Source organism: Parus major, chromosome 1 (genome assembly GCF_001522545.3).
Source record: "Parus major isolate Abel chromosome 1, Parus_major1.1, whole genome shotgun sequence".
Lineage (NCBI taxonomy): Eukaryota > Metazoa > Chordata > Aves > Passeriformes > Paridae > Parus > Parus major.
In genome coordinates, this window is record NC_031768.1 from 23,119,017 (window position 1) to 23,144,632 (window position 25,616).

General features: G+C 40.2%; 1 protein-coding gene across 1 annotated transcript in view; it reads left to right on the top strand.

Annotated features, from left to right (window-relative positions):
• Nucleotides 1–1,360: 1,360 nt before the first annotated feature.
• Nucleotides 1,361–25,616, top strand: part of MYO16 (myosin XVI) — a 363,582-nt gene continuing 339,326 nt past the window's right edge. Inside the window, exon 1 of the mRNA XM_015633144.3 lies at nucleotides 1,361–1,460. The gene's annotated coding sequence lies outside the window, so the exon portion shown is untranslated. The remainder of the gene's footprint in view (nucleotides 1,461–25,616) is intronic.

Below are 25,616 nucleotides of genomic sequence, written 5' to 3' on the forward strand. Positions count from 1 at the left end.
TAATATATAATATATAATATATATTATATACATAATTTCATGTAGAGATAGCTGTGGCCAGATCCTTGAGCTTCTCTGGAAAACCCTGGGACCACTTGCATGTGGATCACAACTGAGCTTTAAGTGAGGGACAGCTGCTTTTATCTCACACAACCAAACCTGAATCAGCAGTGCAGATGCCCTCATCAGGCAAGCAGGGAACATTCAAGACCAAGTGAAAGGTAATCTAATATGCAGGTATTTATATTCTACAGCATTTCATAGTGTGTAGGCATCTGGGTATTCTATGTATCATTGGCATGCCAGCTAGGTCTAGAAGGGGCTCTGGGAGAAGGTAAATCTTCTGTAACTGCAACCCTGAAGTGAGTTTTGACCCATGTGGGTGCAGGGTATACCCTGCAAACAGAGGAAATTAGTGGGTGAATCCTGCTAGGATAGCAAAGACAGGTCCTATTGAGAGCATATAGTGGAAGACTACATAGCATGGGTTGTGTAGGGCAGTGTCTAGTGAAGACTTTGCTAGGCTTCCTGGTAAGCCTCTTTCGAAAAAAGATGCTCTGATACGCACATTAGCTAGAATTTAGGTAGGGTTCTCATCTGTGGGCAAAATACCTTACCAGCCAATCTCACTACTCAAAAAGGTGGCAAAAGACTGTCACTGGGACTTGTAACTTTCCTGCCTTTATGTTTTTGCAAGATTTCTACCTACGGTGCCAGGAAACACAGCTCTAAAGCAGTAGGATGTGAGCAAGCTGCTTATAGTACCGGGACAGAAACAGATGCATCCAAGCTGCCATTTGGTCTGTAAGTACAACCTCGTAAGAAGTGTTGATTTTGCATCCATCTCACGGGGTGATAATTACGATATTCCCAGCGTTTCTCTTTTGTTGGGCATTAGGTGCCAGTAGGGAATCAAGTGGGTCTTTGTTGTATTGAAGTACATGTAGACTGCTCCCATACACACAGCCTTCCCGGACCTCTTCCTTCCAGCACTTTATCGAAGGAGAAGGGAGGACAAAGCATGTCAAACCCCGAAAAAGCAGCAGCCCTTTGCGGGGTGCCCCGCGGGGCCGAGTGAGCTCCGAGCACGGCAGGTGAGTACTGCAGAGGGAGGCTGGGGGATGCAAGCGGGGTTCGGCGGGGTGTCTCCTCTGAAGCTCCGCTCGCCCCCGGGCTGGCCCGGCAGGTAGCGGGGCGGGGCGGTGCCGGGAGAGCCGCCCCCGGCCGGCCCGGCGGCTGGGCACCGCTTCGCATCCCTTCGCTTCGCTTCGCATCGCGGGAAGGCGGCGGCGAGGGGCGGGCGGGGAGGAGTGCCGGGGAGGCAGAGGCGGCACGGCACGGCTTGGCACGGCTCGGCACGGCAAAGACAGAACCTTAGAGAAAGTGGAAGTGCGCCTCGCCCCGCCGCTGCCCGGCACCGGCAGAGAGGCGGCCCCCCGGCCCGGTCTCGTTCCCCCGAGGTGAGTGCCGCCCTCGGGAGGGAGGGAGGGAGGAGGGCGGCGGGGGCCCGGCAGGCGCGCACCGCAGCGGGGGCAGCATGCCCCGCGGGTCTCCCGGACAGGGAGAGGGCTGATGAGGAGGCGCCTTCTGCGGACGGATTTGGTTGGTGGTCTCTTGTGAGTATTAGGGGAGAGAGAAGGGTGGTGATGTGTGTGCTTTTTCATGTGTTCTGTGCTCCTTTTTGTCCGCGTGTCCGTGCCCTGCCCGTGGCCCCGGCCCCGCAGGCTGGCGCCAGCCCGGGGGGCTCGGCCGGGGCCGGCAGGAGCCGCCGGTGGGGAGCGAGCCAGGGGAGCTGGGGGTCAGCGAGCTGCGGGGCTCAGCCCCTGCTCATTGTGTGCTGGGGGCAGAGAACCAGCCCAGGCTCCGTCAGACGGGCACTTTTCTTCAATCCAGCCCCTTTGTGGACGCGCCGCTGCCCTTCCCGAGCCCCCGGCTGGGGCGGAGAGGCTGTCGCGATCCTGCCACCCCGCTGGTGGAAATCAGTGCTGACAGGCAGCTGGATGGCGATTTTCTGATAAACATTTTCTTTCATTGGCAGTGTCAGCCGGTTAAATCCCAATGTTCTGTGGGAGCGTGCCTCCCGACTGGGTGACAGAAGGGCTTCAGAGCAGTGTTAGCGCCAGGCTGGCTTCCAGCACCAGCTCGTCTCAGGTGGCTCCTCAGCCCCTGTCCCCCCGTGCCGGGCTGGATCTCCTACTGCTCCCGGGTTTCGCCATTGGAAACGTGCGGGTACGAGGCTGGATACCAGCAGCCCTGGCTTTGCCCCAGGGCTGGGGCTGCTGGCAGTGGGAGCCTGGTCTGGAGGATCGCTCCGGGGAAAAATGACTTTTCCTTCCCTCTGGCACGATAGCGAATAGCGTGTCAGGATAATCCGGTGTGTTTCACTAAGAGAACGTATGATGCAATTTAGGTGTTTACATAGTGATTTTAGGAACTTTTGTCTCCTGCTGTGCGTTGTTCCTAGGCAGAATCTCAGGAAGATCGTGTTTTCTCTCTACTCCTGTTCCCACAACTTCATAAGAGACTATTCTCCTGTTGAGCTTTCTGTTCTATGTATTCTGCTTATAGTTCTGTTACCACTTTTATCAGTACGTTACACCAAAAATGAGGGGCAATGCTGAAGTAGTAGCCTTTTTAGGTGGTGTTTTGCTTTGGGAATGATTTTGTGAGTGTAAAAACATTCTAAATTCCATTGCCAGCATCTGAGCTGTGCCTGAGAATAAAAAACAAAAACCAACCGTGTTATGTACATAGAACATGTATATATGTGTGTGTTTACAGTAGATTCAAAGTGATGGGACAAGTTCTCTTGAGTGGGCTATTGTTCTGTAACAGCAGGGGTGCCATTAACAGTACCAATAAAGACTGGGATTAGGGTGATTGGTAGAGCAGAGCTCTGAACCGTTCCAGTAATTTTGTTTTGTAGCAGCATTCAGAAATCCCAGCTGCAAATCACATTACACAAAGAGAAAGCCAGTCCTTGGCCTCAAAAGATGACACAGGTACAGCAAGCAATTTGTAAGAGGAAGGAACAGAGGGAAAGCCTATTGTCTAATATGACATAGGTTAGGCCAGAGCTCAGTTTCCAGACAGCAACTGACTTTATATATTTTGTCTCCAATACATTTTTATTATTAATTTAATCTTTCCTGATTATAGAATAATTTTCTAAGTACTATCAATAATGTCTGATGTATAGTATGCAGAACCTGTATTTAATGTGTAACAAGAATAAACATTGAAGTATTTTGAAGTGGGAGATCAAAATAATTCCAGCTGGATGTGTACAGAGTTATTTGAATACATCAACATAGGGTATCACATATTCTGTAATTGTACAGTAGGAATTAAATGGAGCTTGATTTTCTTGGAATTTGTAGCACTGGTTGAGGCAACTGACCATCATGCTAACAGTGGTTTATTGCACTGCTTTGAAAGAGCTCTTGATTTTATGTTGACATTATGTTACTTTTAAGTAGTACTGTTATTTCAAACCAGCATAATTAGTTGAAGCATTTGGCATTCACCCCTGTAAAACAAGATCTTAGTGCTATATTCAGATCCATGCCTGTCTTAAAATATTTTTTGTCATGAAATGATGGTCAGAACAGCAGCTTCAACCACATTTTTACTCTTTTGGAAGAGAATGATTTTTTACCTTACTCATGGGAGCTCTGACAAAGTGAACATAAGGTAAGTGGCCAAAATCACAGGACACTTCAGTGAGATGAATTACAGATTTGAACATCAGCCTCTTCTGTCTCACCCAATTTTCCTAACCAACAAGTTGCTTCAGGCTGATTTTTTTAAATATGCAGTGTCAAGATACATATACACAGAAAAGGTTTTTGTTCAATTGTGAGATGCTACAGAAAATATTCTTCCTGTCTGAATACTGCTTTTATTCAGATTTTTGTGAACATGATTTTTTTGTCCAGTTCTATAAAAAAGTGACAAAATAGTGAGTTTCTCATCTGACTAAACCCCACAAACCCAACCCCCCAAAAAACGTAACAAAAACTAAGCAATAACAACAACAAAAAAACCTCAAATTTAAAAAGGCAGCATGGTCCACTTTGTATAATCTCTCAGTAACATCTCAGTCCTCTGTGTTGGCTTGTTAATGTCTTTCTGATCATAGTCTAGCAAACTTCTCTGTGTTTCTTCAACCTCATCTTCTTTCTGCTATTTACTGTTATTAAAATAGTTGAAGCTAATTAACATAGAAAAATGTTATAATCCTGCACAAAATCAGCAATATCTGGAGATGCTGCTGATGGTACCTGGGAATATTGTGTTGTCTCATGTTGGCAACAACAGCAGCTACTGGAGATCTTGCCATTTTGTGGAACAGACCTGCTGGTTTAAGACTCTGCCAAATTCATGTGAATTACAGTTTGTTGCATTGTTCTGAAAAAGATGACAAATATTTTTTTGCTCAATAAGATGAAAAAACCATCCTGGCAGGCATCTAATTCTAACCTTTGCACTTAGATGTGTTAATTTTCCTTAAGGTGTGTGTTTCATGTGGTGCCAAGCATAGCTGTTAATTTGTTTAGCTTTTTTGTGGCATTTCACAACAATCAAATAAATATTAATATTTGTGTATATATAGAACTATTCACACAACCTTTTTTGTGGAGCATTTATTAATAAATCATGTTCTGATTCATGGCTATAAGTGTGTATATCTCTGGCATGTCTCATTACACATGCAGAAGAGGCGGGTTGGATAATGGATGTTAGCTTTTGTTCCTTCTTTCTAAATGTTTCACTTTAGAATATCACTCTCTCTAATTCCTGGAAGTGTTAATGCAAACGTTGTATCTGTTTGGTCAGGGAAATATTTTTCTCTTTCCTAAAATATTTGGGATCATAAAAGCAAGGTGTGTAACCTGAGGTGTTGGACCTGATTTCAGGACTTGATGGTGACAATGTGAACTCTCAGCTACTGAGTAATGTAGCTGGAATCTGTGATCATTACCTTTTCCCCCAAAATTACATACTAGATTTGCAATATCATTTGCAGAAAGGCTTTTGTTTCAGCAAAACTTGTTATTTTTGACAGAACACCCAGCCTGCTTTCAGTCAGAACATCTCTATGTTCAGTCTGAATGAATATTTTAATACAAAGGGTTCAGTGTATCCACTGCAAAACAATGGAGTTTACTGTATGTTGCAATAGAAGAAAAATATTGCAAAAAACATCTTTTGCTGCCTTGTGCTGTAGGAAGAGATGACTGAGATTTTTTTCTAATGGGTATAGCAAATATGTACCTTTTTAATGGGCTGGTTACTGTTGTATTACACAAAAAGGGACACCTAAAGTTGGACTAAAAATTAATTAGACAATCTCAGCAATGAAGCCTCACAGGTAAGCAGCTTCAGGGAGGTTGTCCTAACAGTGGCTTTTGTATTATACGTGGAGAAGTACCTGGTTAATTCCAGTCATGCTGAAAAATAGCTTCTCCTTTCTGAAATGAAGGTATGTCTCGGATAAGGTATCAAATCTTGACTTCAGTGGCCTTGACAGCATGGAAGAGCAATGCATCCCCAGCAGTGAGAGCCTGGCATCTGTGTTGACTCAGAGATACAGGCACCATGGTAGCCACGCTAATTTTTCTGGTGCTTCTAGACTTAAGTCCCTCTCAAGTGAGTTGCTGAGAGAAAAAGTTCTGCAGCTTCATCACAAGCATAGAACAGAGCCAGTTCAGACAGTAAAATCCAGGCAACTGAAAGATACTGCCTGTGGTTCAGAAGACGTATTAGTTTTTATGATGGTCAGTATCAAACTGGGGGTGAAATGTTTCTTGCAAGTAGAAATTCTGTGCTCATGTGAAAAGATATTCAGTGGACTTGAAATAAACTGGTGTAAACATCTGCTTTTCTGAGAAAATGGATTATTTTGTTTTGAAATTAGAACAAGGTACAAAATGCTTGGAAATACTGTCTGCGGGATGTGTGGGATGTCTGCAATTGTGGGGTTTGTTTTGGAGCAGTTAAGTACCTTTGGTGTAAAGGGGCTGTAAAAAAATTGTAACTGTTGCTGTTTGTATTGCAGTAGTTTATTGTAGATCAATTCTCAATTGAGAAGTGTTTGTGTCAGGTGGTGTTTTATTAGGTGTAATAAAACAAAAGCATCTATCCAACTGCATTTATCTTAGTGTCTGAGAAATACCATATAGAAGGAGGGATTGTGTTGATAGTTTTACATTTTTATGGTATCAGCAGCTAAATTCCATCACAGAAGCTTAATCTGAGCAGGTGCTCACACTTCCTGTGTCATCAAAAGAGAGAGATAAATAACTTCCTGGTGGAAATTATTCTGAATTTACGGCCATGATGCTCTCTACTGTGCCAGTCTGCTTTGGTATTGAAGTGGAGTGGCATAGGCATCCTTGCCCGTAATTGTGCAGGTCAAATGAGCCTTCCTGAAGGGAGAACTGTGAGTCCCTAGCACTTCCCTGGCAGTGTCCTGGATTTCAGCTAGAAAAGGAAAGTTTGTGCTGTTTGTCAGATCTAGACTGTAGATAAATACAGTGTGTCCTAATTAGGAGTTTTATTTAAGGAACATTAGTGATTTAACACCCCAATCTAATTACTTGTAAGCTTCTTGCTAATTTTGCAATTAGTGCTGGAACAAAACTTTATGGAAAATTCACCTGGAAGGGAAACAGAACCACTAGTTTCTAGTGGTTATAGAAAGCTTTATTTCTGTGACAATGTTAGGTAGACAATGTCTATAAGAAAACAGTAGTAGTTTTACATGGTGGCGAAGACAAAATGTGTCAAGTGCTTTCCAAAAAAAGTTATAGTTGGTTTTTGAAACCCACGTGACTCTGGCTTTAGAATGTGCATCTGTAGGATCAAATTCTGCTCAGATATTACCTAGTGGAGAAGGCATTATTGAATCACATTATACCACAGTCATCTTTGGCCTTCAGAGGATGAGGAGGAGGACTCGGGGTGTAGCTAGGGTTTACTGATTGTATGCTCTTGCAGTTTAGCCAAGGCAGCTTTTTATAAACATAGATGATAAGGTGCAACTTGGACCAGCCATGAGGCCACTCTAAAATGTAGCATGGCCTTACAGGGATAAAGGTATTCTTGATAGCTGGTTTCCAGCTAATCACTGTAGTGTTTCAGCTAGACAGAGAACCTGGTGGAGAATATCCTGGCCCATCAACCAGGTGTCCATAACTGTTTTCTCCTCAGAGAAAGTCTCTCAAGTATTGTCTCAGTTTCGATAAGCAAACTTGTTCTTCCCAGAGATTGATAAAATTGATTAATTCTTAGTACTGGAAGGCAGTTCATGTTTTTCAGAATTAAAAATTAATAATTTTCTATCTTTAAATGCTAGATTTTTAATGTTTTTGAAGATGGGGAGCTTTGTATCCACTCTGAAATAATATAATATAAATAAAGTCTGGGGAGAGAGAGATCTGTTTATTAGTTAAATGGATGTTGCTGGAAAAGAAACAGACAAGCTCTCAGGCTAAGAATACCTTATTCCCTGATTGGACTGATGAAGCAATTAAGCCTAAAAGCTTGTCACTTGTTTTTATTGTGCAACAATTGCAGCAGACTTTTAAATCAATCTTTTGCTTATTTGTCTTTGTAAAAGAAAATGGTTTATCCATAGGCAGAGCTGCTGTGTGCTTGGTAGTGTGGACATGTGCATTTAATGCAAAACAGTCAGGGCTGCTTCAGCATGCAAGATTGTGCCCTGGACTCACGATTCCTCAGTCCTGTCACATCTCTTCCTTTCCCAGCAGGACATGCTCGTCTACATCCCAGTGTGCCAGCACAGCCATATAAAGGAAAGGATATAAAAACACTGCAAGCTGCTCTGCTCCTACTTCCTACCACAGATACTGCTTTTGATGTCAAGTGGCCTGGTACTCCCTTGACCCCTTTCACTATTCCTCACTGAATGTGTTTTAGCTAGACAAGTAATTTGGCTCTTACTTTAGTCCCAGGTTCAAGTCTCCTGATTGTTCACACCACATATATGCTAATTCAGTATCCCTAGCAGTGTTGGAGAGGTAGCTCCTTGTCAAGAGGGACAGGGGGGCAAATAAGGCACTGTTGGCTGGCTGATTTGCTTCAGGGTCTGCTCTGGACAAACAGTATGGGCACAGACCCTGCCGAGTTTGTCTTCCTCTGCTTGGGACATTTCTCTAGCACTCTCACAGGAGGTCTTCTGCCTTTAACTAATCCTTCCTTCCTGTGATAGAAATGGCTTGGTACCACTCCTGAGTGTCAGATCTAGCTGGGCTTTAATATGAGCACTACCAGTAAAGAGACCTAGCCCTGATGGTGACTGTACCTTAATACGTAGGTGGATGGTGACAGTCATCAGTAGTTTTACTCCAATTCTGTATCTTAAACTGAGATTTTGGTATCTAATCATCTTTTCTATGCTTCCAGATATATTCTTTCTTCCCCTGTGAAAGGAAATGTATGTACAAACAACACACAGGACATCCAGGGCAGTGTAGTAGACAGCTAGTGCCTTGGGACCAATATTGTTCATCAGGGTAGGGAATACTATTTCAATGAGTTAAGGCTGGCTCATGGTAACTTTCACTCACAGGGTAAAATTTTTGTGTTTCATCTATTGGTGTAACTACTAATTAGGCTTTCTGACTTTATGTGTGCATTAATACTCAGCTGCTGCAGCTATTTCCTTCCAGAATCCTGAGGGATTTTTTTGTTTGTTTCCTCCAAAAAAGAGTGAAATTTTATTCCTTGGTACAGGACTGGTGGCTTTTGCCACCAGTGATAGATGATGTTCTCTCTGTCCCCCCATTATATTCCCTCAAATTTTAGTCAAACAGAGAATGTCTGAGGTTGATGTTACATTATCCTTACAAAGCTTAAATTAAAGGCAGTGGATTAGGGGAGCTGTGCAGTTGTTGCAGAAGGAGGAATCCTGGGCAGGCAAAGGGAGAGCCCACAGCAGCTGGGCAGCGTCCTGCTGGCTGTGGCATTCGCTGCTGAAGCACTCCATGGGCCAGAGGGAAGTCGTGTTCCAGCAGACCTGAATACCTGATCACTAATTCATCTAGTTCCCAGCAGTGCAAGAGGGTGGAGCAAGGTGGTTTGACTATGTGCTTTATACACTTTTCCAAGGATGGAAAACACTACTTTAAAATTGTCTTCTCATTATTAGTTTTAGATACATCTACTGCAAATTGTATCTGCTAGAAAGAGGAGTCAGAGGTCCTCGTTATATGATGTGGACATTGAAATGCAGAAGCATTTCAAAACCTTTGGGTGGCCTAAATCCTTTACAGACATACAATAAATGGCAGTCCCTGCTCCCCAAGACCTTCAATCTATCAGATGAGAAGAGTGAGGGGAAATTCGGTAGTGTCCACAGGGACAAATAAGATAGGATACAAAATTTAAGTCAGAGGAGTTTCATTAGCTAAGAACACATTCCATTTCTGTTTCATACAGTAAGCCATCATCATACTAGCTAGGTCTTAATATTTTAAATACTGCAATTTAAATAAAATCCATAGGATTTTAAAAAGTCAGTTCAGTTCTAGTGAGTAGGACTAGATTTGTCAGCAATTCAAGAGCAAGTACCACAGAACATACTGTGCCCCGGAAAAAGGATGAAAGGAAAATATTGGTCTATTTTTAAGGGACAAAGCCAGTTATTCAGACTTCAGGTTGTCTGTAGGTGTGTCAAGTCATGCACAGCCATACCCATTTGTGTAATGTAGTGTCTGCATGGTGGGTAAATTTTTCTGGTGTGGTTTGTGATGCACAATGAGGGTGATGGACCACAGCAGCGTGCTGTAGCTGTTTGCACCAGTTGTCTGGTCTAGAAATCCAAAAAATGTACACACAAAGACAAGCATAGGCACTTATGTCATCTACCCTTGGCTCTTGACTCAATGCAAGCATCCTCTTCCACACTGGGAATGAGAATGTTTGAGGGGCCAGTGGGAGGTGATGGAGTGTGGTGGTGCTGGTAGGCTGGCTGGGTGCATTCCAAAAGGTTTTAATCAGTGATTAAATAGGCTGGCACTTGGGAATGCCTAAGGGTGGGCCCAATGTGGGTGTCTTCCATGCTTAAATGTTAGCTCATCTTCTCAGAAAGGACAGCAGTGTTGTGGCTGCTATTGCAGCATATTTGCTGAACTCACAGTTGTGGAGGAAACATATCCTCTTTTTATTTTTTTTTTTAGGTCCTACTAGTGGGTTGGGTATGTAGATGTGAATTCCTTCTCATTTCAAGCACACACTGTTCTCACATGGAGCCTGCTCTGGGAAAGGCACATCTGTTTTACAAAAGTTACAGTTTTGTATATAAAACATGAGGTTGGACCCACAGCCAGAAAATATTTGTGTAGTTTTGCTACACAGTCAGCTACTTGGTGACTCCTGCATCTTTTCTGTATTGTTTCTACATTTTTGTCTTCTTTCATTGCTGGCAAGACATTGATGAGTTGTGGATACCATTGAAAGATTAAATACATTATTTAGTCTCCTTTTAATGATGATGCCTACTTTCATGAAAACTTAGCAGCCATAAAGAAAAGGCATTCAGGGCATTTTAAGAGGGAGTGGATTCAAATGTGATGCAAAATGCTGTTTTGCTTTGGTGTTTAAGCACAGAACCTGGGTGGGAGTTCTGCTAACCTGGGAACCAGTGAGACTGAACAACTTGCAATGTATTATTTGTGTATAACTATAATAATATAATAAATATAATAATATAACAGACTTTAAATTGCTCTCTCAAAAACCTTCATTTTTTCTTGCTTATTTTAAAAAAAATCTACAGATTTGCAGATCATTTCATATTGGCACTTACTAAATTTCAGCCAAGATTTGACAGCTGAAAACTACAAGCACCATTTCCAGCTCTCAGCTGGTGCTGCCACTGGCTACTGATGACCTTTCCTTTCTCTCCCACAGACATAATGGTTGGGATGTGACATAATAAGATATATTAAAGGAAAACAGAAAAAAGAAAGCCCAACCATTCTCATCCCTTATCACCCAGTTTTAATTTTGTGACTCCATTGGCCATTTTGTGAAAATCTGGGAAGCCACGAGTTGTGATTCCTCTCTTACAAATGGCATTTAAATCCCTTTACAAAACTGTTCTTTTTAAAGTACTATCATGACTACTAAAATTGAAGACATGAATGAAGGCTAAGGTGCTTGTCAGTAAATAAAAAGTACATGATATTACTGAGATAAATGATTAAAATTATTCCCTGTTAAATGTTATTTCTAATACAATTTTTACCATTATCCTGGTAGTTAGCCTGGGATGAAGGAGTTCCATAGATGAGCATGCTGTCTTTCTTATTCCCCCACCCCCTTAAATAGTGTGGCTTCTTCCTGCAGGGACTTGATGACAAATCATCTAAAGTTAATTTGTTAGTATCCTAAACAGTGCTGAGCAGAATATAGCTGTTCTCATTAGCTCTCTTATTGCCTTAGTGTCAGCACAAAACTCTTGAGGACCTGTTTGTAACATGAGTATGTCTTGATTTGTTTAATACACATTTTTATCCAATCATGGAGATGGCGTTTAGCTGTGCTGTGACTTCCGAATCCTTTGTTAATTAGTCTTAAGTGACCAAAATCAATTGAAAACGTCTAAAGACTTAGTGTGATTGATGGACATATTGTTTTGTTTGCAGAGTGACTGGGTTTTAAAATAGTTGAAGGTTTGCTTCAACATCAGGCTACAGAGTTATTTACTTCTAAGGGATGAATTTCTGGTAGCTGTGTACTATCAGCACATGCCTCCTTGTGAAGTGTACTTCTTTTTTGTGTTTGTGGGGTTAATATAATGTCATGCTGTCATAGCAATGCACAATATTTTATGTGATCCAAGATTAATATTGTAGCTTTCTCTGATGCTGCTTTGGTTGATAGTTTCCTCTGGATTTTGTTTGAAAAGTCTTCTCATGGTGACAACTGATACTGAGATCTTACTGGTGTGGATTGGTCATGCTGGAGGATACTGAAAAATGCTTTGATGTGTGTATGTATGTAATCATAGGCATTGCAATTTGCTAGATATTGCTTATGATTCTCAACAAATCAGGAATTAAGCACACTAATATCCTGGAAAAAGGAGCATAATCCAAGGAATGAGAATCCCTGAAAAGGATTGACAGGTTTTGTTCAGAATACTACTTTATCTCTTTATTGTCCCTACAAAGAGGAATTGGATTCCTTTGCTTAAGTAAGTTTTAAGGAGTTAAAAAAAGATCAATTTAAGACTTGAAAAATTGGATTAATATCCCGAGGTTGTCTGGGAAATGTTTGCTCATGTAATGGTCAAAGATTGCTTTAAATATTTTATCAAGGTAGCACTGGTAGTTTCACTGTGAATTGTGTGTGTCCTGGGAAGGTGAGACGGCTGTGTTTTGAAACATTCATTGAATCATTCTTGGTTAATGCACCAATAATTTGATAATTTTACCTTAAAATCAAGGCATTTATAATGTCACTATGACTGATGTGTTCTGGGATGCAGTTTGCCATCTTCTCGCAATTTTGGCATTGGAAGAGAGCAAGTGAAAAAGGTGTATGTGTGGAATTTTTGTTTTGTTTTGTTTAAATCAAAAGACAGAACACAGTACATTGAGCCTTTGTGCTGCAGAAAATGGGAGTATAAGCAGTCTATATCTATGAGATGACAAATGGGGCCACCATTTAAGTCTTCCATAGCATGTGAATAACACAGCTCAGTTAATGCGGGACCACTCATAACCCATCACAATACATATTGTGTATATATATATATATATGTATAATATATATACACACACACACACACACACACACACACACATACATACATATATATATATATGTATATGTATAATATATATGTATATGTATATGTATATGTATATGTATATGTATATGTATATGTATATGTATATGTATATGTATAATAAATAAATACAATATTTATTGGTGTTGGATATGACTTCCTCCAGTGCTGCCCAACCTCTTTCCAGTTTGTGACTGTGGCAACACATGTACATGTTCTTCATTCTCAAACACTGAGAGGCCACAAAAGCCTGGGTGCAAGGCTCAAATGTGGCAAGATATTCCTGTTGTGTATCTATGTGTGCACACACATATGCATGTGTGGACATGCACATTTCTGATTAATGTTTCCCAAGAAGCTGGAAGTTATTCTGTAATATGAACTAATTTGTACAAAATTAATTTTAGGAGGAGGTGATTCCTGAAACTTAGTTAAAGTACCTTCAGCTGTTGAACTTTTTTGTCTCTTCTCTGAAAAATTCAAAACTCGTGGAAGAAGGTTCTTGTTTTTGGGGGCTAGAAGATAAAATGACCACCTTGCATGAATGTTATCAGCCTGTATCCAGAGCTTCAGCATTCAGTTAGACATGGTGCTTTATTAAAAAAAAAAAAAAAAATAAAAATCCTGTGCATGCACTTTTGCAATTTGTCATTGCTTTTCAAGCTTATTAACTCATTAAGTAGCATTTAATGAGGATAAGCACAAGGTAATTAATTTATGCAGTATGTTTATTGCTTCCCTAATGAATTTATGCATTAGAGTTCTTCAACGAATACATTAATCTATTTCTGTATTTTGTATACATTTTGTTCTTTAAACAAACAAAAATATTTCCTTGAGGCCTTTATAACAGACTAAAGATTGTCTATATAATACCTCCTGATTTAAGCATGATGTAGTGCTTTCTTAGAATGGACCTTGCCAGCATCAATGCTTGTGAACCTCTTTGTCCCGTTTGACATGTTCAGTAGTGACTTGTACCAGGGAAAAGCTGTCCTCAGTTGTACTGGGAACTTAGTTTATTGCTTTTCCTAGTAAATGGTAGCTGTTGTACATTAAGTTCTTGCTTTGAGAGAGTGAGGAATTGAGTAGTCTGATGTGATATATGGAAATAACCTATCAGTAAATAAGGTTACTGGGTGTGGGTATCTGGGTATTGGTAGTGGTGGGGCTGCCAGGGCTGTTGGGTTTGTGAAGAGGACAGGGTCTGACCTGTGATAAACACTGTTCCAGCAGACTCACATCTGAGCCCCTCAGTTGGGCACTGGTGGTGCCTCTATGAAAATATATTTAAGAAAGGGGAATACAGAAAACAGCAGTGAGGGAAATAAAGGTGTGAGAAACAACCTTGCAAGTGCCCGGGTCAGAGCAAAAAGGGGAGGCAGTGCAAAGTGACAGAGCAGGTATTTCCCTTCAGCACATGGAGAAGCATGCCAGAGCAGCTAGGTGTCCAGACTGCAGCCCTGGGGAAACCCATATTGGCATGGGCAGACATGGCCTTGAGGAACTGCAGCCAGTGGAGGGCCCACATGGGCCTTCAGCCTCTGAGAGGGGCCCATGCTGGAGCTGCTTATGGAGACCTCACATTGCATCAGTGGAAAAGTTTCAGCAGGAAGGACTGATGCAGAGAAACTGGTTGTGGTCCATGGGCTAACCACAAACCCCATTACAAACCCCATTGCACCATCTTCCTGCAGGGGTGGGGGAAGGAACCAGGAGAATCATAATGAAGGAAGGAAATGGAAGGCCAGGGAAGAAGGGTTGGGTTCGTTTGTCTTTGTTTCCCACCATTCTACTTGAATTTGCAAATATTTAAAATAATTTTCCCTAAGTCAAGTCTATTTTTTCCATATTGGTAATTGATAAATGATCTCCCTGTCTTTATTAGGATCCATGATATTTTCTGTCTTATTGTTTTCTTGCTGAGGAGGAAGGATGAGAGAGTGGCTGGGTGGGTGACTGAAAGCTGGCCAACATCAACCTTCAGTGACAACTTCTACAATTATTTCTATATGGACTACCAAATCATAAATATGAAATCCTGTAATCTGCAACTGAACTGTCAGATTATGAATCTCTAATAAATTTTATGTTTTTTGATCTACAATATTTATGAAAATAATGGGCTGAAATATATGCAGGTTTTTTCTTTTTCTCATTTTTGGTGACTAAGTACTGAACTCATGCTATCATACAACTCTCAGACTCACCTTTTAAAGAATTATTTGTAAAAATGTGTGGGTATAAGTAACATATTTGACTACAAGGCTCCTTCTGCCTTCCAGGTAATTCACCATACTTTTACATAATTCACATTTAGAGCATTGAAAGTGGAAGTTACGGATTAACGCTTGGGCATCTGTCTTTTTTTATGGTGATGTGTTTGGGCAGTTAAAAAAGAGTACAGGTAGTTTATTAAAATAGGTTTGGGGGAGGGGTGGCAAATTTATTTGAAAAAATAATAAAATTATTTTAAGAATTTATAGCAAAACTAAGTGCATTGTGGATATTACCATGTAGCAAAAATAACCATGCTAGAGCTTAAGGAGAAAAATTTATCAATTGACAACACAAACTAATTAAGGGTTGGTTTTGAAATTGAAACAGTCCTCCAAATTGCAATCCCTGTAGGCAAAGTAGAAACTATAATCTTTGCCACTGAATGTATGCAGCAGAAATGCTCTTGCATCTTCATGGATATGTTTATGTTTATATGTTTAATTCATATTTTTCCCTTGAAATGATGAGTTACTACATACAGAAATTGTGTGAGAAATTGGTGTGCAGCACTAAACTATTGTTCTGGGGAAAAATAATACCTTTTTCTTGCTGTAGTCTGAGATTTAAGACATTATGTGTAATGGTTTCAGAATAAATGGGAATCCCAGCTATCTGGTCAAGAAAAATTTTCTCTAAGACTGTGTTTTTGTATATATTGCAGCTGAAAATTACTCATCCTTTAAGGGACATCACACTGATCTTGATTTAGTCTATTATATTGTCTGTGAATATATATTAATTGAGTTTAGATTAATTTAATCTAAAAAGCACATCACTTGTATAATTTATTCAGTGTCTTTAACCAAGAAAATTGCATTTATTTAAAGTAATTCAAAAGAAGCAAAGAATTCTTCCTCATTAAATAAGATATCTACAAAGTCTTGCTTCTTCTCTAAGCACAAAGACTGTAGTTTATTATTTAATACTGTATTTTGTAGCAGTGTGGAAATACTGCCTTTTTAATTGCAACCACTGTAACACAACAAACGCAGTTAATTTCTGCCAAAGGACTTTATGAACTGTTTCATGAACTACTATATGATAGAAAACAGCAAGCAAAATCCATTAAAATAATATGAACTGCAGAGTTCTGTGACAAAACCTCTTCATTTGAGGGGAAAGCATTCCTTTTTATGTAGGTATTATATTATATATGTATGTATTATATTCTATATATATTCTATATATATTATATTATGTATGTATTATATTCTATAATGCCCATATTAATATTCTAATCACTAAATTTCCCCCTTTTCCTGTCTTTCTTTCATGCACACATTCCCCTGTATTGCATCATACCTACTAAAAGCAGTGGAGTTGACAAAAATGCATGTGAACAATTGCAAGCACCATAGACTGAACTGGCTTTCACAGCCTCATGGCCTTGGCTTCTAGTGACAGCTCTCTTTCTTTTGACCAAATTTTGAGCTGTAGAGGTTTACATTCTTGATTTTCTTGTTGTGCTATCTCTGCCCAGAGAAGGGCAGCAAAGGTTGTGAAGGGTCTGGAGTGTATATCCTATAAGGAGCAGCTGAGGGAGATGGGGGTGTTTAGCCTGGAGAAAAGGAGGCTGAAGGCTGGCCTTGTGGTTCCCTATAAATACTTGAAAGGAGGCAGGAGCCACTTGGGGGTCAGCCTCTTCACCCAGGCAGTGACAGGGCTATTATTAACAGGACACCGTCTCCAGCTGCACCAGGGGAGGTTCAGGTTGGACATCAGGAGGAATTTCTTCACAGAAAGGGTGATTATACCTTGGAATGCACTGCCCAGGGAGGTGGTGGAGTCCCATTCCTGGAGGTGTTTAAGGAAAGACTGGATGTGGCACTCAGTGACCTGGTGATGTTCAGTCATAGGTTGGAGTCCATGATCTCAGAGGTGTTTTCCAACCCAGCTGATTTTGTGATTCTGTGTATCAGCTCTGCAAATCTAGAGTGAATTACACTCTTCCTGGTGTAATTTGGTTTAGCTCCAGGGTAAATCAGTGCTGTCATACCAATTTGTAGAAGCAAAGGCAGGATCTCAAAAACACATTTACTGTAATATGAATGTAATAAATAGTAATGCTTATTATATAATATAGTTCAAATATAGTAATACTCTATATCAGGAATCCTGTAGGAGTGCACTGAAATTGAGTAAATATTTTTTGCTATAGACTCCCAAATCTTCAGGTTGATTTAAAAGAACCATTTGTAAGAAAAATACCCCTGTATCTTGTGCCAGATTAAGATGGGCTCCTTGCTTCTGCCTTCCAGATAGGTCACCACACCTTTACATAATTTACATTTAGAGCATTAAATGTGGAAATTATGGATTAGTGGTGAGACATCTATCTTTCTTATGTGTTTTGGGAGTAAAAGAGAATAGACAGTTTATTAAAACAGGTTTGGGGGAGACGTGGCAAAATAATCTTATTACTGAAGAAGCAGAAGTTGGGTTCATAGGTAGGATATCTAATCCTTCCAAAGTTGTCAGACCAGAGGTCCTCAAAAGACAGAATTTTGGTCATACTCATTTTGTGGGTGAGAAATTTTGTCCTCAGAAGAGGAGGCAAAGTAAATCTTTTAAAGTACCACAGGTTTGTGGTAAAATAACTGTCTTGTTTATGTAGAAACATGCACTAGAAAAGCACCACTGACAGTGGATCAATTGCACTCCTTAGAAACAGTGCATACAAAAGAGGAACCATGTCTATTCTTTATTTGGTCTCTGCTTTGTTTCATAAGTTACTATCTTCTAAAATTTCCTTCTGTGTATACTTAAAACAGAAAATAGTGAGGTTCTCGTTAAGGATTTGTGAGAATGAATAAATGCATTTAGTAAATGTGTATAAGAGATTTCCTGTCTCTAGAGCAGACCTCTTAGCAGCCATTCATCAGACGTCTATATGCATGTAAGAACCAGTCTTTGAATTAATTTATTATTCACAGTTATTAGCAATACATGCTTGAAGTCTGATTAAGCATTAGCCAAAAAAGACAATCTTGCACTTCCACAGTGATGACTTTATCTGCTTAATGAAGCCAGAGTTGAATCTCAGCAGGTATTTTAGCAGTATTGCTACCTCAGCATTTCAAAGTGCTACTCATTTAATCATCATGTGCTCAGTCTGGCAGTCCCTAAATTAATATTTTTAGATTTCTACAGATGCTTCTGTTTGTGCATGTAACTATGAATAAAATGATGTACATGTATATCTAGCAAATATCTATATATGCTAGTGAATTTGATTGCATGAGGTGTTTAGCAGAAACTTTCAAAAAGGAATCCCTTTTTAGATACCAATTTTCTGAGGGTTTCTTAAGTAGTTTTACCAGGAGTGTTTGTTGGGTGTCTTTTGAAAGATAAAGTGTTGGTCATGGATGCCATACTTGATGGAAGATGATGGGGATCAGTTGTAACAATATCAATTAAAAATACAAAATGAGACACTCACAGATGTTGCACTATTTTGTACAATGCATATGTTCGTATTATAATGTGCAATATAAATGGATTAAGGACAGAGGTGTATTTAATTTGTTTGGGTTCCTTGTTGAATATGTGGAAAAGTGATTTTTTCATTTGCACACCCTGCAAGTGACTGAAGAATGGAAAATGGGAAGAAGAGAATTCTTTGACCAAACACTCATTTTTGTGTGGTGCCCAGTAATAAATGAGATACCCAGTGCCCCATTTGTAGGGTTTTTCTGTGTTCCCACTGGCTTATGAAAATTCTTGTGTGAGATTTACAGGAGGCATTGTGCATCTGGGGCTTCTCTGTGGACATAGAGATAACATTTTCAAGATGATGAAATTTATTCTGGTGGATGGCCTAAATTATGCAACCTGTCAAGGTAATGAATGAAATATTATACTTAGGCAGGAATAATACAATGGCTACTCTATGACAAGATGATGTTTCCTAAATTGAAAAACAGGTTTATTAATGGTGCTCTTATAAAGGCAGGACTAATCTAGAATTCTGCTACCGTATTTAATTAACAAGTCAGCTATTAATGATTCATGCAGTTCGGATTGCAAAGTGAGTGATGATCAATTTTTTGCAGTGCTATGTTCACAGCTGTGAAAAGGTGGTTGCACACCTCAGAAAGCTAATCCAGAAATATAGATCAATATTTGATTCTGTCTTTTGCTGATGTTAATCTAGTAGAAATAAGTGTTCACATATTCTTAACTTTCTTTGTGATTTAAACATCCATTTTCTTTATTTCTTTGAAAATAGTATTTTTTGGGGGGTGTGTGGGGGGAAACTTTAATCTGATAACATTGTATCGGGGGAATTTCTTGGGAGCAAACAGGCCATTCGAAATACAACGTGTTGCTTCTCAAGTCTTGAAATCTGTGTTTTGTACATTTCTTGGTACAAACTGGGGGATGAGTCTCCAGTTTTCCTGAGGAGAAGGGCGTGTGTGGTGCTGGGAGCTCAGCTGTGTGCCCCCAGACTGGAAGGTGTCCCTGCAGACGAGCACGTGAAGGCAAGCAGCAGAAGTACAGGACTGTGACAATGACAGCAGCAGACTGACAGTGACAGCAGAGTGGCTGGAGTGCAACCCTGTGGTATTGTCCCCAAGCACACGTGGTGCTGTGGCAGCCAGCACAGATGGCAGGAGTGTGGAAGGGAAACCCGATGGGAAGTTGGGCTGATTTATCTGCAATTGCCTCCTCTCTTTTTGTTGTGTTATTAGTGGTATGCTGAGGAAATGGGACAATAAAGACATGCTCTGGGAGGGTATAATGGTTCAGCAGTGAAAAATGTTAATGAAGTGTTGGAAAAAAAAAGCTTTTGGGAGTGGAGTGTTCACATGTCAATATATATTGCCTTTTTAATGGGAAAGGTTCCCTGATGTTAATGGCCTGGTCATGATTTAATGCAAAAGGTGCTGTCGTTCAGCTCTAAACAAGCAGAAAGCAGAAGGGAAATGAGAAGAAAAAAATGTGATTCTTCTGTATTTAAAGGATACATTAGTAGACTTTATGCGAGTAGTGAACAAGAGGATGTATGAAGTGATTTAAAATATCTCTCAAGAGGACACTGTTTGAATGTCCTTAGTGTTTGAATTTGAGGCAAAAAAAACTCAAAGTCTTTAAAATTGCATAGATTGCAAATTTTCCAGTCAAGTGATACAAAGGATAAGCAGGAAGGAAAGTCTGGAGAACAGTGTGAAGCTCTGTTTGTGATGGAGATGATGTTCAAGGCTGGTGCTTGGCCAGTTTTACTCAGAGCGGACTAAAAGCTGACATTTGGCCAGAGCTCATTGCTGGATGTAGCTGAGATTATCTGAACTACTTTATCACTAGGTTGCTGATCCAATGAGCTGCTTTAGGGTCCTAAATATTGTAGTATCCTCTAAAAGGTCATCCTTTCCTTCAGACTGGTTACCCATAGCTTAATGTGGCAGACACAGTTTCACTTGCACGGGAGGTAAGAGAGAGACATTCAGTTAGCTGACACGATCTTCTGTGCCAGTCTGCACTGTCTATCCCTGCAGAGGTAAAATTATAGACAGTATTGTTGTCTCACTCTGCTGGGCCATATATGCAAGAACAAATGCATCATGGTGCAGAAGAAATGAATCACTTCATGTTCTGAAGTTACATATCTCACTTCGGTCTCCTTGTAAATTTGTGATGGCATATAAGGACAAATTATTTAAAAGTATTTTCCATAATAAAGGGATCTTTCCCTTCAGTATGCATTAAATTATTCTGGAGATCAGACACTGTTTTTATTTAATTCCTTCAAATACTAGTACAAATTTTCTTTTTTTATTTTAAGTGCATCATCATCATGTGGTTATCTCTGTCACTAAAAGCAAGACCACACATTTTGCTTGGGGAAAGGATCTGCAGCTGCCTTTCTTCTTTCCCTTTACATTATACAACATACTAAAGAACTTTCACCCTTCAGGCTGTATTCTCTTTTGCAAATACCTGTGAATGGAGATGAGGCTGTACCCTGGAGTAGATGTTTGAGATACTTAGGCACCCTTAGGCTGCACAGAGGTGTCTAATACTGTGGAACTGAGCTGATGGAGCGAGCCTCTGTCTGTTGTTTATTTTAGGAGATAATGGGCTGTAGCAGCTAAAAGGTAGAATACTTGCTACATGGTGCATTCAAATGTAATCTTCCTTTATTGTCATTCTGGGCATTGAATAGTTCAGCTAAGCATATGGAATTTGCAATGAAATGCTGTCCAAAATAGTCTATAAATGTTTTATGGTGCCTAGGCTGGTAAGGGGTCAGAAATCTTTAAAACACAACATGCTGCCTTGTCTGTGCCTCCTGGCCAACTGGCAGGCAATAGAAATGGGTGCAGCTGCAGCAGTGTGTATTTCCTTATAGTTGTGAAGTGCTTGGATGCAGATTCTGTCCAAAATAAAGCTGTCCTAGAACAAGGTGCCACACAAGGTTATGTGTAGTCGGCTTCAGTCAAAGCATACCGGCTCATCATGCTGGAAAATTATTTGACTACTAGTTCTAGAGCTAATTTTTCACTTCTGCTCTTCCCCACGATGCTCTGGTGAGTGACTGAGCAGAAGCTATGTGGTGCTTAGTTGCTGTCTGGAGTTAAACCCTGACAGTTTTTGATGCCTGAACAGGGACTTGAACAGTTGGAGATGATAAGAGACTGACCAGAGCATTTTAGAAGGGATTTATATCTGTTAACAATTGCAAGTCATGATATTGTTTCATCTGTTTTTGATATTATGATCATGTTATGATCATATGATATTATGATCAAATGATATTATGATTATGTTATGATCTGTGTCATGCTCTTTTTTATTGGCTGTAGGTGTTAAAACTTGGTGTTGGCTTTTGCATTTGTTGCGCTCTGTAGCAACTTGTGATGTTTTACCTGGAAAATTTTTTACTAAAACAGTGCCCTTACTCTTAATCTGGCATTTGGGTTCTGTATAAAGCCATTACTGAGTACCATCTCATGGAGATAATTAGCAAATACATTTCTTCCTCGGAGAGGTTTTTTCTGTGGAGGAAATACAGAATAGCAGTCTGAAAAAACTACAAAGGATGTAGATCTGAAGCTGTTAACTTCTCGTTAACACTTATCAAAAGCAGCAAGAAGGATGTAAGGTTAGCATCAGGCCTAGTGCAGAAATGTGATAGCAGTTGCTGCAGATTAGTTTTCAAATGGATGTTCTGATTCAGAGTTAGCTCTTTTTCTGTAGAGGCTTCCTGCATCAAGTTGTTCAGGTATCACCAGCAGTGGTTTTAGTCAGCATTGGCAGCAGGTGCCATCAGCTCGGTGTCAGACTGTGTGTACATCTGGGATTGCCTCCATCCCAAGGGAAAACTCTCCCACAGGATAGGCAGTCCTACCCTTCTCTTGCTGCCCCTCTCATCCCCAGCCTCCTACACTGAGGGAAGCTGAACTCATACAGATGCCTTGCCTTCCCTTGTCTTTGACCCCCTGCCAGAAGTGTGAACTTTGCCTTGGTTGGGTTCATGGGCCAAATTCTGTGTGTGGGATAAATTGGAGACTCTGGACCTATGAGTTCTGAGAATCCACTGCAAAATGTGCACATCAGCTCATCATCAGCATTTCTGAAGAATCTTTTTGCTGCTTAGTTAAGAATCTCCATGTGCTCAGAGGGAAGTGTTGCTGCAGGTGCATGCTGGTTTTTGAGTAAATTAATTCATGAATATTCTGTGAATGCTACATCTTAGAATATAAAAAACTATATTAATTTGGGAGATTTTTTTGTTTTTCCAATCTCTTGTGGTAGATTATGGAACCCTGTACCACTTGGATTTTTTAATTTCTCCTCTCTTGCTTTATCAATAATTTTCTTAGTTATTGTTTGAATATCTAATCCTCTTTATTGTTTCCTGAATATGTTCACATAACTCAACTTGTGCATATTGGTGCTGAAGTAGATACCACTAATGTAATGGTTATGTTTGTCTTCTTGTTTTCCATTTCAAAATGCTTGTTTTTAACACTCAAAAATTTACCTCCAGGATTTATAATGTGCTGCTCTTGCCTTAACTTTTTGGATGAGGAGATGTGGGAAAATCAGATTACAGTATGACTTCTATAAAGACATTTTGCAAAGGAAAGATGTCAAAGCAGGTCTTGCATAATTTTTGGTCACTGCAGTGGTACACAAAGGTACACAAAGCCAGAAATGCAGGCAGGACAAAACCTCGCAAGAACTGTAATATATAGTCCTGTATCAGTGAGCTGTGGTGTCGTTATAATAAAGCTTTTTCTCATGGGGCCCTGAATCCAATGGAGTGATGAACTGCCCTCAGTACTAAGTAACATTTTTAGGAAATGATGGCGATGTACAACTCATTTCATCATTGTTCCTCACAGCAGCTTTTATAATGTGTAGACAGCAATGTAGGAGAGCTCATAATTCCTGACATAATGCTTCTCTTATCTACCTATTACCTATTACCAAGTTTTCCATATGGAAAGCCCTCCCACCTCCAACCTCAAAAACAAACTGACTTTCCATTTGCTTAATGGCTGCTCTAGGTTTACATTTGAACTCTATTTTTAAGTATCTGACTGGTCTCTTACTGAATTTTGATCTATTATTTTAGTATAATAGTGCTTTCTTCTATCACCCTCAGATCTCAAAGCACCATGCCCACTTCCATTTCTTGAGGCATTGCAATTATACTTCTTTTGCCAGAAACAGAGCAGTATTGTATTCTCATCTAACTGCATTAAAAAAGATCTTTCAGTGAAGGTGTATTTTAAGAGTTAGACAAAACCTCGCACCAGGCCTAAGTTCATATGCTCTTAGCCTGAGGTAATCCTATAAAAGTCAGCGTTAAACCTCTTACTGATTTCAGCACTACCAGGATAAGCTGATGTGCTGAAGGGTAAGGAATGAAAATGCACAAAAAATATCCGTAGTATTTTTGTTTAATCAGCCTAATAACCTACTAATGAATGTTTTGCAGACATGTCTTATTCCAAAAGGTCATATACTTAATTTATGCCCAAGAGGATAAATGTTTATTAAGAAAACTCACCATTGTCCGTATTTTTCTTGAAAGCCATTTTGTTCAATTCTTGCAAGTATTTTCAATTAAATGTCCATCTTCATGCAGCTTAAAAATGGGTATAATCCTAGATGAACTTAGAATTGGCCTTTTCACCACAGCCTTTAGAGTAATGTAGTCATATTGAGTTCCACAGCAGCTTTTTTTCAAACATGTTTGTCCTTTCCTTGCCAAATCTGTTAACAGTACTTGCTTGTGCTGCTGTATTTTATAACCAAGAATAATGTGTTTACTCACAAACAATGGTTTTCTCTATAATAAAGTCCATTTTTCATGACACCCTTAATAGCAAAATGTGTTGCAGTTGGTTCTCACGCATCAAGAAAGGATAGGTGAATGGAGATTAGGAAGGTTTACAAAGCCAGTGTGGTGCTGGGCTGGTGGTGACTTGTTTCCTTGCTCTGTTCTGTTCTGGGGCCATTTCACTTGGCCCCTGGGAGACAGCAAGGTCTACAAGAAGCAGTGTTATTCCTTTCTTGAGATCCCTTTGATGGTCAGTATTTCTTCTGCAAGCTTCCTTTCTTCAAAGGAGGCAAGCACTCCTCGCTATTGATGTGTGTGTGCAGCTCTTGCACGCACACTACCTTGCAGTCAAGCACAGAGCAGAGCACTTTGCTTATCCTGCTTTAAGTAAACATGTCATTCATATTCTTTCTATTTTCAGCCTTTTTAGTGTTATGGAAGAGCTGCTTCAGGTCCCTTAGTATGAAGCCTAACGTGTGGCTGTAGTACACTACAACATTATACATGTTGCAAATGGGAGTCTGCTGTGCGGTGCCTGCCCACCCAGGATCCCTGCCTGAGCCTTGTGCTATAGTATTTAGGGCCAGACTGGGCAAACTTCAGAAGTTTTTGAGTGACCTGAGGATATTCAGGCTCTTGCCTGGCCAGGCTGTCTTTCTGCATACTGGATGCTCTGGCAAGAGAAAGGTTCAGATATGTAACGCATTAAAAACAAAGTGCAAAAACTAGAAACGAGAAAGCTACCTCTGCTTCAGGTAAGTTAATGAAAACCAGGAAGATAAGTGGTACTAACAATGTATGGATCAACTCAAAGTAAAGCCTGGAACCACAGCAGAATGTTCACTAAGTGTCTAATATGGATAAACCTCTCTTGAGTTAGTACAGACTTATATGCTGGATAAGTAAATGAAATTTGGTCTGTCAGGATAAGGTTATGTGAGCCTAGGGATTTGTGCTGCATAGCCATTTTGCTGTTCATTCAGTGTTTGGACTGCAAAACCAGGAATTGCCTTGTTGTGGTGTCCAGAGATCTGAGTTTAACTGTGGCTGTACCCCAGGGGTTCTGTTGCCATTGCCTGTAAGTTCTTGATTTTTCCCTCTCTTTTTTGAATCAGTGAAGTTGCTATCTTGAGGGAGGTAGAATCCAGGTAACAGAAACTCAAATATCGGTACAGTGTGGGCAAGGAAAACTGAAAAGGCATTTATGGAGCCATTTCCTCA